Source organism: Colius striatus, chromosome 4 (assembly GCF_028858725.1).
Source record: "Colius striatus isolate bColStr4 chromosome 4, bColStr4.1.hap1, whole genome shotgun sequence".
Lineage (NCBI taxonomy): Eukaryota > Metazoa > Chordata > Aves > Coliiformes > Coliidae > Colius > Colius striatus.
Window position 1 is genome coordinate 87,825,241 of NC_084762.1, and position 14,627 is coordinate 87,839,867.

At 37.6% G+C, this 14,627-nt stretch overlaps 1 protein-coding gene across 3 annotated transcripts in view; it reads right to left on the reverse strand.

Moving 5' to 3' along the window:
* The window catches only part of CYRIB (CYFIP related Rac1 interactor B), a 95,493-nt gene that overhangs the window by 28,776 nt on the left and 52,090 nt on the right, over positions 1 to 14,627 (reverse strand). For all 3 annotated transcript variants that reach the window (XM_061995472.1, XM_061995473.1, XM_061995474.1), the window contains exons 2-3: positions 14,140 to 14,218; positions 1,602 to 1,638 (exon numbers count right to left, since the gene is read on the reverse strand). The gene's annotated coding sequence lies outside the window, so the exon portion shown is untranslated. The remainder of the gene's footprint in view (positions 1 to 1,601; positions 1,639 to 14,139; positions 14,219 to 14,627) is intronic.

Sequence of the window (14,627 nt, forward strand, 5' to 3'; positions counted from 1 at the left end):
TGGTATCAATAGTACGACTACTGCTCTCACAGCATCAGGGCTGTCCCTCCAGTATTCCTTCCCCCACCTCCACCAATAGCTGTGGGTGGGCACAATCTTGGGAGGGACCACGGCAAGAACAGCTGACCCAGGCTGACAAAGTAGATATTCCATACCATATGACATCAGCTCAGTAATATAAACTGGGGGAGAGGAGCAGGAAGGGGAGGCAAGATTCATTTCTGGCCTTCCAAGAGCAACCGCTACACATACCGAAGCCCTGCTTCTCAGGAGGTGGCCGGACATCGCTGCTGATGGGAAGTAGAGAGTAACAGCTTTATCTGCTTTTGCTTTGCTGTTTCTTTTATTAAACTGCTTTTATCTCAACACATGAGATTCTCATCTTATTTTCTCCTCTTCCCTGGTTTGCTGAGGAGGTGGGGGATAGAGTGGTATGGTGGGCACCTGGCATCTAGCCAGGGTCAAACTACCACAATTTCCATACTAGAATCATCACCAAAATATGCTTTCCCTGTTCCTCCTCCTTCCTAGGTATCTGCTCACATTTGAAGCTTCAGGTTTTATTGGATATTAATTTTTTTTTTTTAAGTTTTAGCCTTATTCAGAAAGTGACATCTAGTTAAGTTTACTCCATTCTTTGAAGCCTAACCAGTTTTCAGCAGTTTCTAACTCTTTAAGCATGATAAAAACATGATTTAAATCTCATCAAAACCTGAGATTCTGCAAAATATAAGGGACAACTACTTTAGTAACACATTTATAATGCCATATATTCTTGATTCCTGAAGGGAATATTCAAATAATTTTGGACGCAGCACTTTCTGCTCCTATCAGTAAATCTGACAACAAATCAATTTCATCAGCTCCTCAGAATTCAAAGAGCTTTTATTATATTTTTACCTCATATTTAGTAGCATTACCTTCCCAATCTGACAGAAGATAGTTAGTTATGCTGGCACTGCATAATAAACAAAAAGTTGCTCTATCCAGCTTAGACAACACATAGCAGGTTATAAAACTAAAAGCTAAAACCTTCACTTGAGCACGTGCTACCTCTTCAGTCCTACAAGCTGGTTCAGAGCAGTGGTTTCTGGCATAAGACATCTGGTTCAGAAAAAAAAAGTTAGTGTGTAACTTTACTTAAGAAAAAACAACAAAACATTACCTCTTCATTCAAACCTTACAAGAAGTTTAGTTTTCCAGGATAAGTTCTTAAAACATGGCCAAACTACTGTACTCTGTGCACAACAAAAATGCCTTTATTGAAACAACAAGACCTCTTCACATCTCTGCGGTGAAGAGTTTTCAAAGTCATTACCAGGCTGTGTGGTGAGGTACCATACAAAGAAGAAAACACAAACTTGCAAATTGGTTTAGCAGCTTTAACCACAGGGAGCCATAAATTTTATTATAGATTAGGACTTCCCGATGAATACTATAAATTTCAAAAGTTGTAGAAGCAAACATAGGAGAACGAGTTCTTGAAGAAAAAATTGCTAACATTCAGTAATATTTATTCCCACTTTCTGGCCTTTAACATATTATAATTCTTGCTTCTTTTACGTCAGGAGTTTTCACGCAGGTTAAGTTTCAGTTCTTACCTACAGCCAGTGCTGCACTCTGTTCTTGGCCTCCAGTCTGTTTTAAAAGACAAAAAAAAAAGTCATTATGAAAATTTATTCTTCTACACCAAAAGTCTTAAACGTAACTCTACATGGCCTTGTAAAAGCAAAACACACATAGTTGTTCCAGATGCACTGTTTTTCTGTATCTACCTCATAAACGTAGTTCTACATTTCACTGACTTGAAAAATATGTTAAAAAGAATACAGAACTGTGTTCTATCTCTAGGTGTATACATAAGCAGGGAAAACAACTATTTGGCAACAAATATGTTTCTAGGGAAAAAGACTGCTGGTGTTAGATAACCCATTATAACACATATCCCACAATTAATTACTCAAGAGTCAAGCTGCAATAAAATACCAGTGGCAAATTCTTCCACTTGCATTTCACTTAGCTTTAAAAAGCAAGAGTGTAACACAAGATTTCTAATTCAATCACACAAACTAGCTCTTGAAAACAATCATGGCTTGTACGCTGGCCTTAGAGAAGGTATTTTCAGGTCAATACTGAAAACCATTTGCTTAAAGAAAATCAAGAGTTCCTGGACGGCCTCAGTCTGCTATATACATTATCAACCACAACCTTAAGGCTGCTGAAATAATTGTGTTAACAGTACAGTTTAAAGGCAAAGATATGGAGAACTACAGTGTCTCATAAAGCTTCATAGGAAATAGCAGTGTAACATTAGCTAGGGAAGGCTCCAAAGATCTACAGCACCATAGGCAAGAAGTAGAATGAAGGCCTTAGTGAGAACGACTCCTCAGAGCCCACAGAACTTCACATAAGCAAAAAAGACAATGGTCAGACACTGTTACAACTGTAGAAATTTATTTCTTCCTTCTTTCCAAAGTATTTATCTATCTCAAAGAGGCTTTGCCCTTCACTAAGACTTCTTTGAGCATCATTTGTCTTTTCCTTTGCCAGCTGACTTCAGCTTACCTTTGCTCTCTCAGGAGTATGCACCAGCTTGTACTTCAGAAGAACAACTACTTCATGGGACAAAAAGGTGGTCAAGGGCATTATCTTCCTAAGAGCTGCTGCAACTCCTGTAAAACTCACTCACACTCACTAGACATTTTAACTATGGGGAGGTGTCTTCCCCTCCTCATGGCTGCAGACTGATCATTTAGGGCTTGGAGATAAAGCAACAAAAACCAAACATTGACTGGAAAATGTTGGTCCTCTGCAGGTCAAGGATGAACACAACTGATATAGCAAATGGAGGGAGTGAAACTAAAATTAGACCTAACATTACTTCAAAAAGCTAACTTCCTGAAAAAAGTGAAAGAAAAGTCAAAAAGGACAATACATTTAAGAACGTCAAGAAGTCTCATTACAAACAGGTTACGAGTTTTTAAGTAGTCAACAGCTCTAGTTAAGATGTCTTTGGGCAGTAGTCCAACTTAATTCACTGAGCTATAAACAAAAAGGAGAAGTTTAAATTCCTTAAAATGAGCAGACTAAAGAAGAATGAGAGTAACAGAAGAAAAAAAATCCACTATAGTAGCAAGGCAAGAGACTTTTGAAAATGTTTTCCTACTGGTATTAGTTCATTACTAAACAGAAATGTCTAAATTACTAATTGATATATTTATTAGGAAAAAAAAATTAGAGTAGCTCAGCTTTTCACATCTTTCCAGACAGAATGTTGCACTTATCACAAGCACTTATCACCTGCATGAAGAGTGTGCTTGTCCTGAAGGCTTCAAAGAATGAGTGAAATTTAATAACTAAAGTCTTTCAGGACTCTTGTGATAATGAAGGCATGAGGAGCGAAGAGATCCAGTAGAGCCATTAGGCAGAAGTGAAGCAACCAGGGAAGTTGAGAATTATAGGTCAATTGGACTGTAATCAATAACAGGCAAAGAGATGTTAGCACAGGAATCCATTAACTGGATTCCTATCTTTTAGTACTGATGAGCATGCCTTCATGCAGAACAGATCAGACTAAGCACATCTGATGCTATCAACTTGGTTTATACTGGCAAGCTGATAGGTATTTGATTTTTACACAGTGTGACTTCACATCACACGATATTTTCAATTTAGAGGTTAGCACTATGCAATAAGGTAAAGCACTGCCTAAATGGGTACGAAATCGATTTACAGATCTCTAGCAGTCAGTAGGGAGTAATCGGTAAACATCCATTAAAAATGGCCAGATGTAAAACTAATGGTGTGGTGGATTCTCTACACAAATTTGGTGCTTCTGGGTGCACCTTAATTCAGACACAAGAGGATCTACATAAACATTCCCCTATTGTCAGGTTCAGAATGCATTACTTCGGTTAGTATAGAGGATCTACAAAACACACGGAGCTTCCTTCTGACTGATTCTCAAGGTCTGGATCTGCAGATTAGTACAGAAGGAACAGCAACAGACACAGGATGAGACATGTGTACTATGTAATTTAACAGGTAGTGAAAATTGAATAATACAGAAGCACGCATACTTTCAATTGCTCGTGATTCTGAGGCAGCCGAATATTTAATGTTATATTACAGAGAGAAGCAGCTCTGGGCAGGAAAATTGCATTTTATTCAATGTGTTAACAGGTCAAGGATTTTGTTTAACCTTTTTTTCTTATACCATTTTATGGAGTCAAACAGCACAAAGACTAATGCACCCCATCCTAGTAATCTCTATTACACACATACATCCTCCCTTGACTTTCTGCTTAACTTCACCACAGCAGAAAAAGGCCAAAGCAGATGCCAAAATCTCGGCCCAGTTACAACAGGAATTAAAAGATTCGTCACAACAGTTAGAGAACGAGTGTGCGAAAAGGTCTACAGCCATTAGAGATGATTCACTGTTCATCTAAACTGCAGCTATTCATTTGCAAAAGAAAATAAAAGAAAATCAAGCATCATTCAGTTGATGCCTTCAGTTGACACAACTCAAATAGTACCCAAAATAAAAGACACATCAAGTAAACTTGACATCATTGTGGATGATGAAACTTGCAAAAACTAATAAACTAGCTAACCACGGAATAACTCCTGTGTTTTGGGCATCAACCTCATATTGATCTGAGCTGCTTAACACAGCAGTACATGAAAACAGATTTAGGAAGAGAAAAGGCTTACCATGAATTTCCACTATGGAACCAATCTCTTCTACCCAGCCCTGGCTGAACTAATTAAGAAGCCTCTACACACAAGCATAGACTTGTCAGCAAAACTCAGTCGAGATTTGCTACAAGAATGGTGATTCTGTAGGCTTTACAACACTCGGGTTTTGCTGCCTATTCAGAACTGAAAACACTTGAGTAGTAAGAAAGAATCGACAACAACTTTGCAATAAGAATCTAAATTATGACTCGTGTACTCAATTGGTACCTCAGTTCATAAGAGAATTCTGGAAATAATTACTTCATAAAGCTTACAACACTCACTAAAGGAAGCTTGCACAGGATTCACGCACTCCACGTGAGGTAGTAGGCTTTAGCAGTTGTCTTCAAAACATGCCACTCTACTGCCTTCACAAAGTCAATGTTTAAATTGCTTGTTTGAAGCTCAAGCTTGAACTAGGATTTCTCTTGGTAAGCATCAACTTGAACTCTGTGAGCCAGGAGGTGGACTACAGCACAGATGTTCTCAGTCTGTAAGCCCTAAGTGCTCTTTGCCTGTTGCTGAACAGAAAAGGCCCTAGCTCAAAGACTACACTGCTCTGGTAATTTTTAAGACACTCCTACTCTCTTGCTTCAGCTACAGACTTCAAATTAAGTTTGAAGAAACCACTCCAAAAGATGGCTGCTCTTCGAAGCACAGATTAAAACATAAAAACAAGCTGAATCCAAAACAGAACTGCAAGTCAAATACCCACATCTTGTGGGTAATAAAAAAAAAGGACAGTAAGAAATGTTTAGTATTGAAACTTAATTTTTACTTTAGTAACAATAACAGATGGCTAAGCTATAAAAAAATAAATCATAGGTAAGATTATGTTTCAAAGGAAGTTTCAATTCATCTGCAGATGAAACCATGGTTCAATGCTAAATGGATGTGAACTCTAATGTTACCACCAGTGACTCTAAAAGAAGATTCTGCTCTGTCTGTATGGCAATTAAATACTAGACTAAGTCTATACAAAGGTAGTCTATCATTACTGCACAGTGACCTTCATTCTTTATAAGAAAGCAAATCTATATGTTGCCTGCTATAAATGATCTTTTTGACTTCTGGCTGTAGAAAATTTCAGTTCAAATCTTTTTTCTCCATTGATTTTTATTTTTCCTTCTGAAGCTATCTGAAAAGTCTGTGTTATATTAAGGCTTTCCTTAGTCTGTATAATTTCTCAATGCTGTCTTATAGTATCTTGTATTACTTGCTATGCTCAAACCTGTGATTTAGATTAACAATTTAATGCTAGAAAGAGTAAACTAACATGAAAGTTTTCTTGGCAGTTCTTGATTTGGGTTAGACACCTGCCTCAAGCACACACTATGCCTTTGTCCTTTCTTCAGATTAAAATGCATTTATGCCAATATAATTCATCCTACACATCAATATTGGCACACAGCTCTTCATACCAGGCATTCAAACACTGAGTGGCATTCTCAGTTCTGCGTGCTAAGTTGGGAGTGCAACTAATTGCTCTGCACACTCCAAGTCCACCAAGCACTGTTTCAGTCTCTAAAGCTTTATCTGAAGGTTTGGGTTCAAAAGCAATGTAGCCAAGTGCTATCAGTTATTCCTTGAGGAAATATTTCAAGGAAGTTCAGATACTGCAACGCAGATTAACAGAAAGGGGACAAGGTTATATACATAGACCTAGTTTATCAAGAAAAAAAAAAAGGTAAAACACAAATAACTCTGAAGCTTGTATGGCATAAGAGGACACTCAGATATATATGACTGATATTTGGCATGACAATTAGTATTTCACATACTTATGTTTTGAACAAGAAACCATTACTTCGGCTTAGTGGAAACAGGTCAATAAACTATCATTATCTTCATTTTTGCATCTTGTCAAACCTTTACATAGGAAAAAAACCACCTGCAAGCAAAGTATTAGACTGAGTTGCTTTTTATTTTAATCAAATCAGATAGTTAAGTATTCACAAATGATCTTTTCCACTTCTCAAAGTAAGTGAGAATATTAAATGCTGGGTAAGAAGAACACAAATAAGGACTTTTAGGAAAACGGTAATGAGTTCTCTTTAGGTTATTTAATGGTTGGCTTTGGTAGTGAGGTGTGGGGTAGAACTGGGACGTTTTAGTCCAGGCTATAAAACTTCCTGTCTTACTGTAAGAAAAGAAAAATAAAGCCTGTAAGAATTATTGAAGCAAGTCCTGTGTATAATAGTCAATTATTCAAACAACTGAATTTGCTATTTCTGGTAGCATATTATCTTCTGTATTTCTTTTGAACCTTCATAAATCTAAATCCTGTGTGATTTAGCACTGGATATATTACATGAGCAGAATTTTTAAGAACTCTCTAGTGTTCAGGCTTTCCCTCTTCAAAAAAGTACTTAAGTATTCCTAAGTTAGGAAGAGATACTGCACATTTTTACAATATTAAGTGATATTGCTGTTCACTATCTATTGAGTGTCTAACTTCCCTATGACTACTTAACATTGCTACTTTTCTGCAGTTGATGCTTCCTTTGATGTTATGCTGTTAACACTCAGTTGTGAAGTGTTCCTGAATGCCAATCCAGTGACTGAACATTTTATATAATATACAAATAATATATTTTCTCAGGAATATGGCAGAATTTAAGACAGAGTTCTGACTTAACAAATGAAATCACACTGCATCCCAGGAAGTTTGCAGCTATACTCATTCCCATGCATATCACAAACAGAACGTCAAGAGGTCTAAAGTGCTTTCCCATTCAACATTATTAGTAGTGTATTATCAGCTCTGAGTAACCTCAAGACTCATGGTCCTATTCAGTCACTAACACTTAAACAGAGGAGTCTTTGTTTCTTAGAATCTAGATTTCTGAGCTCAGGGAAAACCATTTTCTGCAGTACTAAGTCACATGAACAGAAAGGAACCTTTACCGTGCAAAAGGAAATCATAGAAGAATGTAACTTAACACCTAAAAGATCTTTCTACTGGTTGTAGCGAGTTCTAACCATGAACTGGTTCCTCAATAGTATGAGAATTTGAGAGTTGCAGCTCTAGTTAATATTTTGATAGGTAGAACTGTAAAATGAAATTAGACATAAGCTGATTATGCTATAGCTACAGAAGTACAACAGATAACATCTCTGCTGCACTGAGGAACGGATTTGTTATAAATACCAAGCAATACAGATTAGCTTTTAAAAAGCCTGAAAAGCCTTTCTTATGGAAACCAATAGTAGTAAGTTTTGTCACGTGCTCTCACAGTAGCTGGGCAGGTTATAGGGGATAACCAAGCTGTTTGCCTTAACTCCCTCTCCCACCCCACTAAGCATATCTCAGTAGACACAGCTCCTCCATAGTTTTCTCACACACAAGCCAGGAGGCAACACTACATGAGAGTGAGCCCGTGACAGAGCCTTGGGCAAGCAGTAATTTCTGAGGAGAAGTATAGGGCAGTTCTGCTCCCTCCAGAGTAACCGGACACTCTGGTCTGAGACTCTTGAAGGCACCTCCAGTTTGCCTAGGTGGGTCTTGAGCTCCATCTACACAGAAAGATTTCTTATAACTGTTCCAGCTAAAATCAACTAAAAAAAACCAACAGAGGGGGGAAGCTTTTCAGAATAGCTAAACAGTTACATTCCATTAATGGGAGTCTGAGATTATTGCAATACAAACAGAAACATGGGTCATTAGATGCCAGTAAAAGTGAGAAACAAGAATACTCAAAACAACTGTATCAATCACTAACTCTCTGGAAGAGAAGAATCTGACCATGTTATTTTAACTTGTGACATCAGATGTTTATTTGGTAGCACTTAAGATGGAAGAATTCACAGAATTACAGAATCCAGGGTAACACTTGAACGTTTGGCCTGAGCTCCTAGGGATCACTGGGTGGTTTCAACAGCTTGGTTTGACAGTCACGGAAAAAAATCCTAATAAAACAGGAGCCATACAGCAAGGTCTTAATTCCTGCACCATAACTTAATGATATTAAGTCTCAACAGCTGCAAACTATTTCTGCTCAATACTTTCCAATGCTAATTCCACAATCAGCTAAAAGAAGCCAAGTTGCATCTGGGGAAGTTCAGATCAGCCATTAGGAAAAGGTATTTCACAGAGTGTGGTCAGTCACTGGAACAGGCTTCCTGGGGAAGTGACTACAGCCACAAGCTGTAGTTCCAAGAAACACTTGGACCATGCTCTTCATCACATCATCTAGTTTTAGGTAGTCCTGAGAGGAGCAGGAGTGGGACTTGATGATCTTTATACATCTCTTGCAATTTGAGATATTCTATATTTCTAAATAACAAAAATGCAGTTATGTGGTCAAGCAGTAAGATCAATATTAAGTTGTAGTCCTTCAAATCTAGTTAACAGTCCAAGTCCCTACAGGATTTAAAAAACAAAAAGCTGCAACAGAAGAAATGTTCTCACAAAACCTAGAGGTGTCCTTTAAAAAGCATTTCAGAGCCCCTCTGTAAGTCAGGAAGTGAAAGTAGCAACATCTCACATGAACCTAATAGAATCGACTACATAAAAACTAATACACAAGTCCAGTCACCTGTCCCAACAAGCACAGCTTTTCAGGTCAAATGTCTTTCTGATGAGAAAAGTTTACATATTTTGCTGGTCTGTTTAAAAGTTACTTTAAACACAAGTCAAAACAACCGTTAAATTAATGTCTTTGAGTTAAAGGCATATTGGACAAACAGAATTAAACAGTTCATGTTGTCCCAAGCAATTATTTACAGGTGGAGAAAAAAAAAGCAGCTTTAACTTCATAAACAAATCTGCATGGCTGTAGTCACAAACAGAACACAGTTTACTAAATGAGCCAAGGGGTTAAAGGGATGAAGCTGGAACACAAAAAGTTCAATTTAAGCGTAAGAAAAAACTAATTCACTGTGTAGGTGAGAGAGCCCTGGCACAGGCTGCCCAGGGAGTGTGTGGAGGCTCCTTCTCTGGAAGTTTTCAAAACCTGCCTGGATGCATTCCTGTGGACTTCATCTAAGAAAACCTGCTTCTGCAGGGGTGTTGGACTTGATGACCATTAGAGATCCCTTCCAAACCCTACCATTCTATGATTCTATGATACAAAACTCACTTTTTAAAATAACTATACTAACTGTGGCAATAGGACTATTGCATGTAAAGGAAGGATATTCTGGAAGGGTTCTACACTGAATTCTGCATTATTATAATTTAAAAAAACCCTGTCACTGATCATTTTCAGATTATTAACATCTTCATTCAAAGTTTGAAGTCACTTTGAGTGCAGGAGAAAAGATACATTACACTGAGTCAGCAAAGGCAGTCTTTTTATATTAATTGTTTAATATGCATTATTAGACTCTAAAAAAACCCACATGATTGGACAAAAACTTTTAGTCCCTCAATCTATTCCCATGCTATCACAGCTAGCCACATTAAACAAGCTTCAAGATAAAATACAGCAAATAAATAGGAGACCGATCAGTTTGGGCTAAAAAACTGTCAGCTATTCCTCTTTCTTGTCTTAGATACCAGCACCAATACAAAATAAATGCGTGTTGGTAGAACATCAGTAACATGATCAGAATTCCTGCCAAAATATTTTATGGTGAGTGTCAGAAACACAAGAAGTACTTAACCTCCAGATATGAAGAACCATTATAACAAAATCACTTTCAAATGGACAACAAATCAATTCAAGAAGCTCCGCTGAATCCCAAGTAGAATTTATAGGCAAATGTACAGCAATATATTTAGCGTAACACTACCAAAGGAGATTGTTTTTAACTTATGGCACAAATGGGAAGTAAAAGTGGTTTCAGATGTCATAAGTATGTTCATTTTTCTTAATGTATTTACAGCATATTACCTCATTGTGACAGATTATTCTTTTCACTCTGATGGATACCACATTACCCTGCTGTTGGTAGGGTGGGCTCTGCAGTGAAAGCTTTTCTAGTTCTTCTGAATCCTCTGTAACTTCACCACTTTCTACATTGGTTACACAGGTCTCCCCAAACACGCAAACAAATCCTTCTGAAAGTACATTAAAAGCTTCACATCTTTAAGATCTATTTTGTTCTTTAATAGAGAAAACATTTGGCATTGAACAAAACAAAACAGGGTTTTGCTTTATATTTCTTATGGCACACCTGACTTCACATACACTTCCCAGACAAAACCTGTAACACATCCAATACGGCCTTACTCAATACAGTATTCTCTTCTGAACTAAGTTATTTGATTTCTAACCTTTGATAGGCACACTACTACAAGGGTAGCCAGAAACAAAAACAGCAGGAAAGTTTAAGTTTAACATATATTAAGTGATTTGCACTAAAACAATGAAATATTTACTGAAGAGATTTTAAAGATTTTCCCCTCAAAGAAGCAGAACACTTGAAGATATGTCAGGCAGACAAATGCTACTCCCCTAAGAAGCATACAAGCCACAACAAAGAGTTCCCAAAATTAATAAGAAGATTACAGGTATGCATTTGCTTCCACTTTGCAAACATAATACTGAAAGTGTTTTCATATTTATTAAAATTAGCACAAAATGCAAAACCTGTTAACTCACCAACACTGCAGTATCAGTGCTGGAACAGGGACTCCACAACAGGTTAATCCGTTTGCTCAAAACATCTCCCATCACCATTACTGGGGAACAATTCTAAGTTGCATGGTAAGATTTTTAAATCTTCAAGTATGCAGACAAGCTCAAGCTGCATATAAGAGATAAAGCTATAAAACTGTAATGAATAATTAACAGAGATTATTTGCAAAAGTAGGAGATAATTATCAAGATCTGTTCTGAAGGACTCTGGAAAAATAATACCACACAAGTAAATTGATGTAATAAAAAAAAGAACTAATACAAGAAAAATAGGGCAAACACTAAGGTGTTAGATGTCCTTCAGTGTCTGTGATAATGGACAGTTGAAACTTCACAATCAAAAGAAATACCATCTGAATAAAACAGGCATGCTTTTCTTATACAATCATTTGAGCTACTCTGCATCCCACCAAGGTCCAGCTGCCTCAATACTTCTATCTTGGCATCAGTCACACAAGATCCAGACACACTCTGCCCCAAGGAATGTAGTGTCCATGTATCACGTTCTCTTTTCAGCATACTCCCAAAACTGGGAGCCTGAACTGAGACCTGAGTCAGGTCTAAAATTTGGTAGAGCTCAGGAGGCTCTCGGCTCATATCTTCCTACAACAAAATTAATGCTGGAAACTGTGAAATCAAGTTTGTAAAGCAGTACTGCTGACCTAGAAGAAGCTTCTTGGTCCTAATGGAAACACTGACGACAAAGACTTTACCACAGTTGCAGACAAAGAGCTACCTTCTAGAACTACCTAGTTTCACTCAGCATGGAGAGATGGGGTGATGATGGGGTGGGAATGGGAGCTGAAGCAGGGAAGTGGACAGAGAAAGCCTCACTGCTCATGAGCCTTTCCAGTTTCTGTACAGGGCAAGCTATGCACTCAAATTTAGTTTCACACATACAATCCTTATTCACATTGTATATATCATTGGAACATTCTGATCTTTTAACTGAAGGCTTTAAAATGAAAGAGGGCAGATCTAGATTAGATATTAGGAAGAAGTTTTTCACTGCCAGTGAAATGCCAGTGTGGCATTGGAGGAGGTTGTCCAGAGAGGCTGTGGATACCTGGATGTGTTCAAGGCCAGGTTAGACGGGGTTTTGAGCAACCTGCTGTTGTGTCCCTGCCCAAGGTACAGGGGTTGGAACTGGATGATCCTTAAGGTCCCTTCCAACACAAACCATTCAATGATTTTACAAATCCAAAGGATTCATCTTAAAATTGCTATTAGACAACGACAAAGTGGTTCAAAACTTGTGTTGGAAATACAGTGCTTTTGGATCTCAAGTTGTAACATACTACATGCCACAGCTTCTTTGTCTTGAGGGATGTGCATTTTCAAACTGAGTATTTGGAAAGAATTCTCTAACACATTTTTGTTTCAGTGGCTGCATAGCCAGACAAGAAAGCTCTTGAAATTATCACACACAGCTGTACTATACAAGTAATCTTAATTTTTAAAAGATTACATGAAGTCAAACACTGTTTTTACCACATCATTTGTGGCAGATGCACATTATTGACCACTACAAGCCTTCAAAGCTTTCCTCTAGGTTTGGCAGAGTGGCAGAATAACAAAACACAGTATATTAGTATTTTCTGTGAACTCAACACCTACACAATACAGCTTCACAAAGTTATCCTTGATTGTTTATAAAATTTAGGCAAATTACCATTCTATGATTCTATGGTATATGAAAACTAATAAAGCAGCTGTAACTACTTGGGTCATAAAAAGCTTAATGTGTCTCTACTGGCTAAGATACTGCTTCTTTCCACGTCCATCCTTGGACCCAGTTGCATCACCCCATTCTGGGCTAAGAACCCTTTCCTGACATGAGTTTGGACTAATTAGCCCTGTAGCTCAAATGACATCAGTAAACAAAAAATAGGTATTCAAGCTTTATAGAGGGTATATACTAATGTATGATCACAGAGGAAAACTGAATGCATTTTTAGTTTATGACTCTGAGGATATCTTCCCCAACTGCTACTTCATTTGCAGTAACAAATATTTGAGAAGTGAGCTTTAAATCTGGTACCTTCTATCAATGTGCACATCGGTTAGCTATGGCAGACGTATTCAGATGTTCCAAATTCTCATATTTCCTTGTGATTGCCTTGTAATAGGCTTGTAATACCGTAGGTCAAGATCTTAATTTAATGGGCTAGTAAACTGCAACTAAGTGGTCCTAGCTCTTCTTTTACCATTTGAACCTACAGGCAACCTACTGATAACTTTAAATGTAAATTACAACACATCCTTAGTTTTATGATTATGTGCCATTTGCAGTGAAAATTATCTCTCAAATACACACTCATAGAATAATTACAAGCACATTGGTGGAATCTTCCAAAGCACCTAGACACTCAAATTACCATGCTCAGCCACGTTCAACTTCTGAATCAGATTTTGTTAAAGTTTCCTTTTTTTTCTCTCTACCTCTCCAGGCTCTGAAGCATTAGATTTGAAGCTTACGTGTTTGTAATATCACACTTCAAATAGTCTTTATACAGTACGAGACACAGACATGCTGCATTGGTCTCAGTGGAATAGGCAAATAAACAATGTTTTATGTCCCACTGCAGAAAAAAAAAGGCTAGACTTTTTTTCTCCTACTGGGAGAGCAGGAATTTTATCACTTGGTATCCTAATTTAAATACTCACAAGTTAGTCACTGCTACTGAGCTTTTTCTCTGGGAACTTACAGCTAATCACAAAGAAAAAAAAATGCATGAACTACTTATTGCTTCCAATAGCTCAAAGAAACACAATGAAACACTCAACAAGAAAAGACACCTAAGGAAGTGTTTACCAGTTAGTGGTATCTTCTTCCAGTCTTGAGAGAGAACTCCCTTCCTCAGATTACCGATGCTGCAGCTCGTCTTCAGAATCTGAACAAACAGAAGAATCCCATTAAACATAGAGAATACACAGTATTTCAACTACATAAGCCCGTGCCAAGGTAAACCAAAGCTAAACCTGCAGTGCCAAAAAACCTACACAATTCCTCAGGAATGCAAATAAAACATGCCAGTTTCAAAAAAAAACTTGTGATTTTATGGAAGTGACGTTACAAGCAAATGGAGACACATCCTTACCAGATCTTCTGCATCAGTAAGGCAATTAGCTATCCATGATCCCAAGCATTAGAAACAGCACTGCATCTCAGCATTACTGAGTCAAGTTACACACAGTTACAGCACAAAAAAAAATAGAACATCACATCTCTGCATTACTGAGCCAAGTAACACAAAGCTGCAGCAGAAGAAAAAGTAGGTCTGGGTTCTAGTTTTATTTACA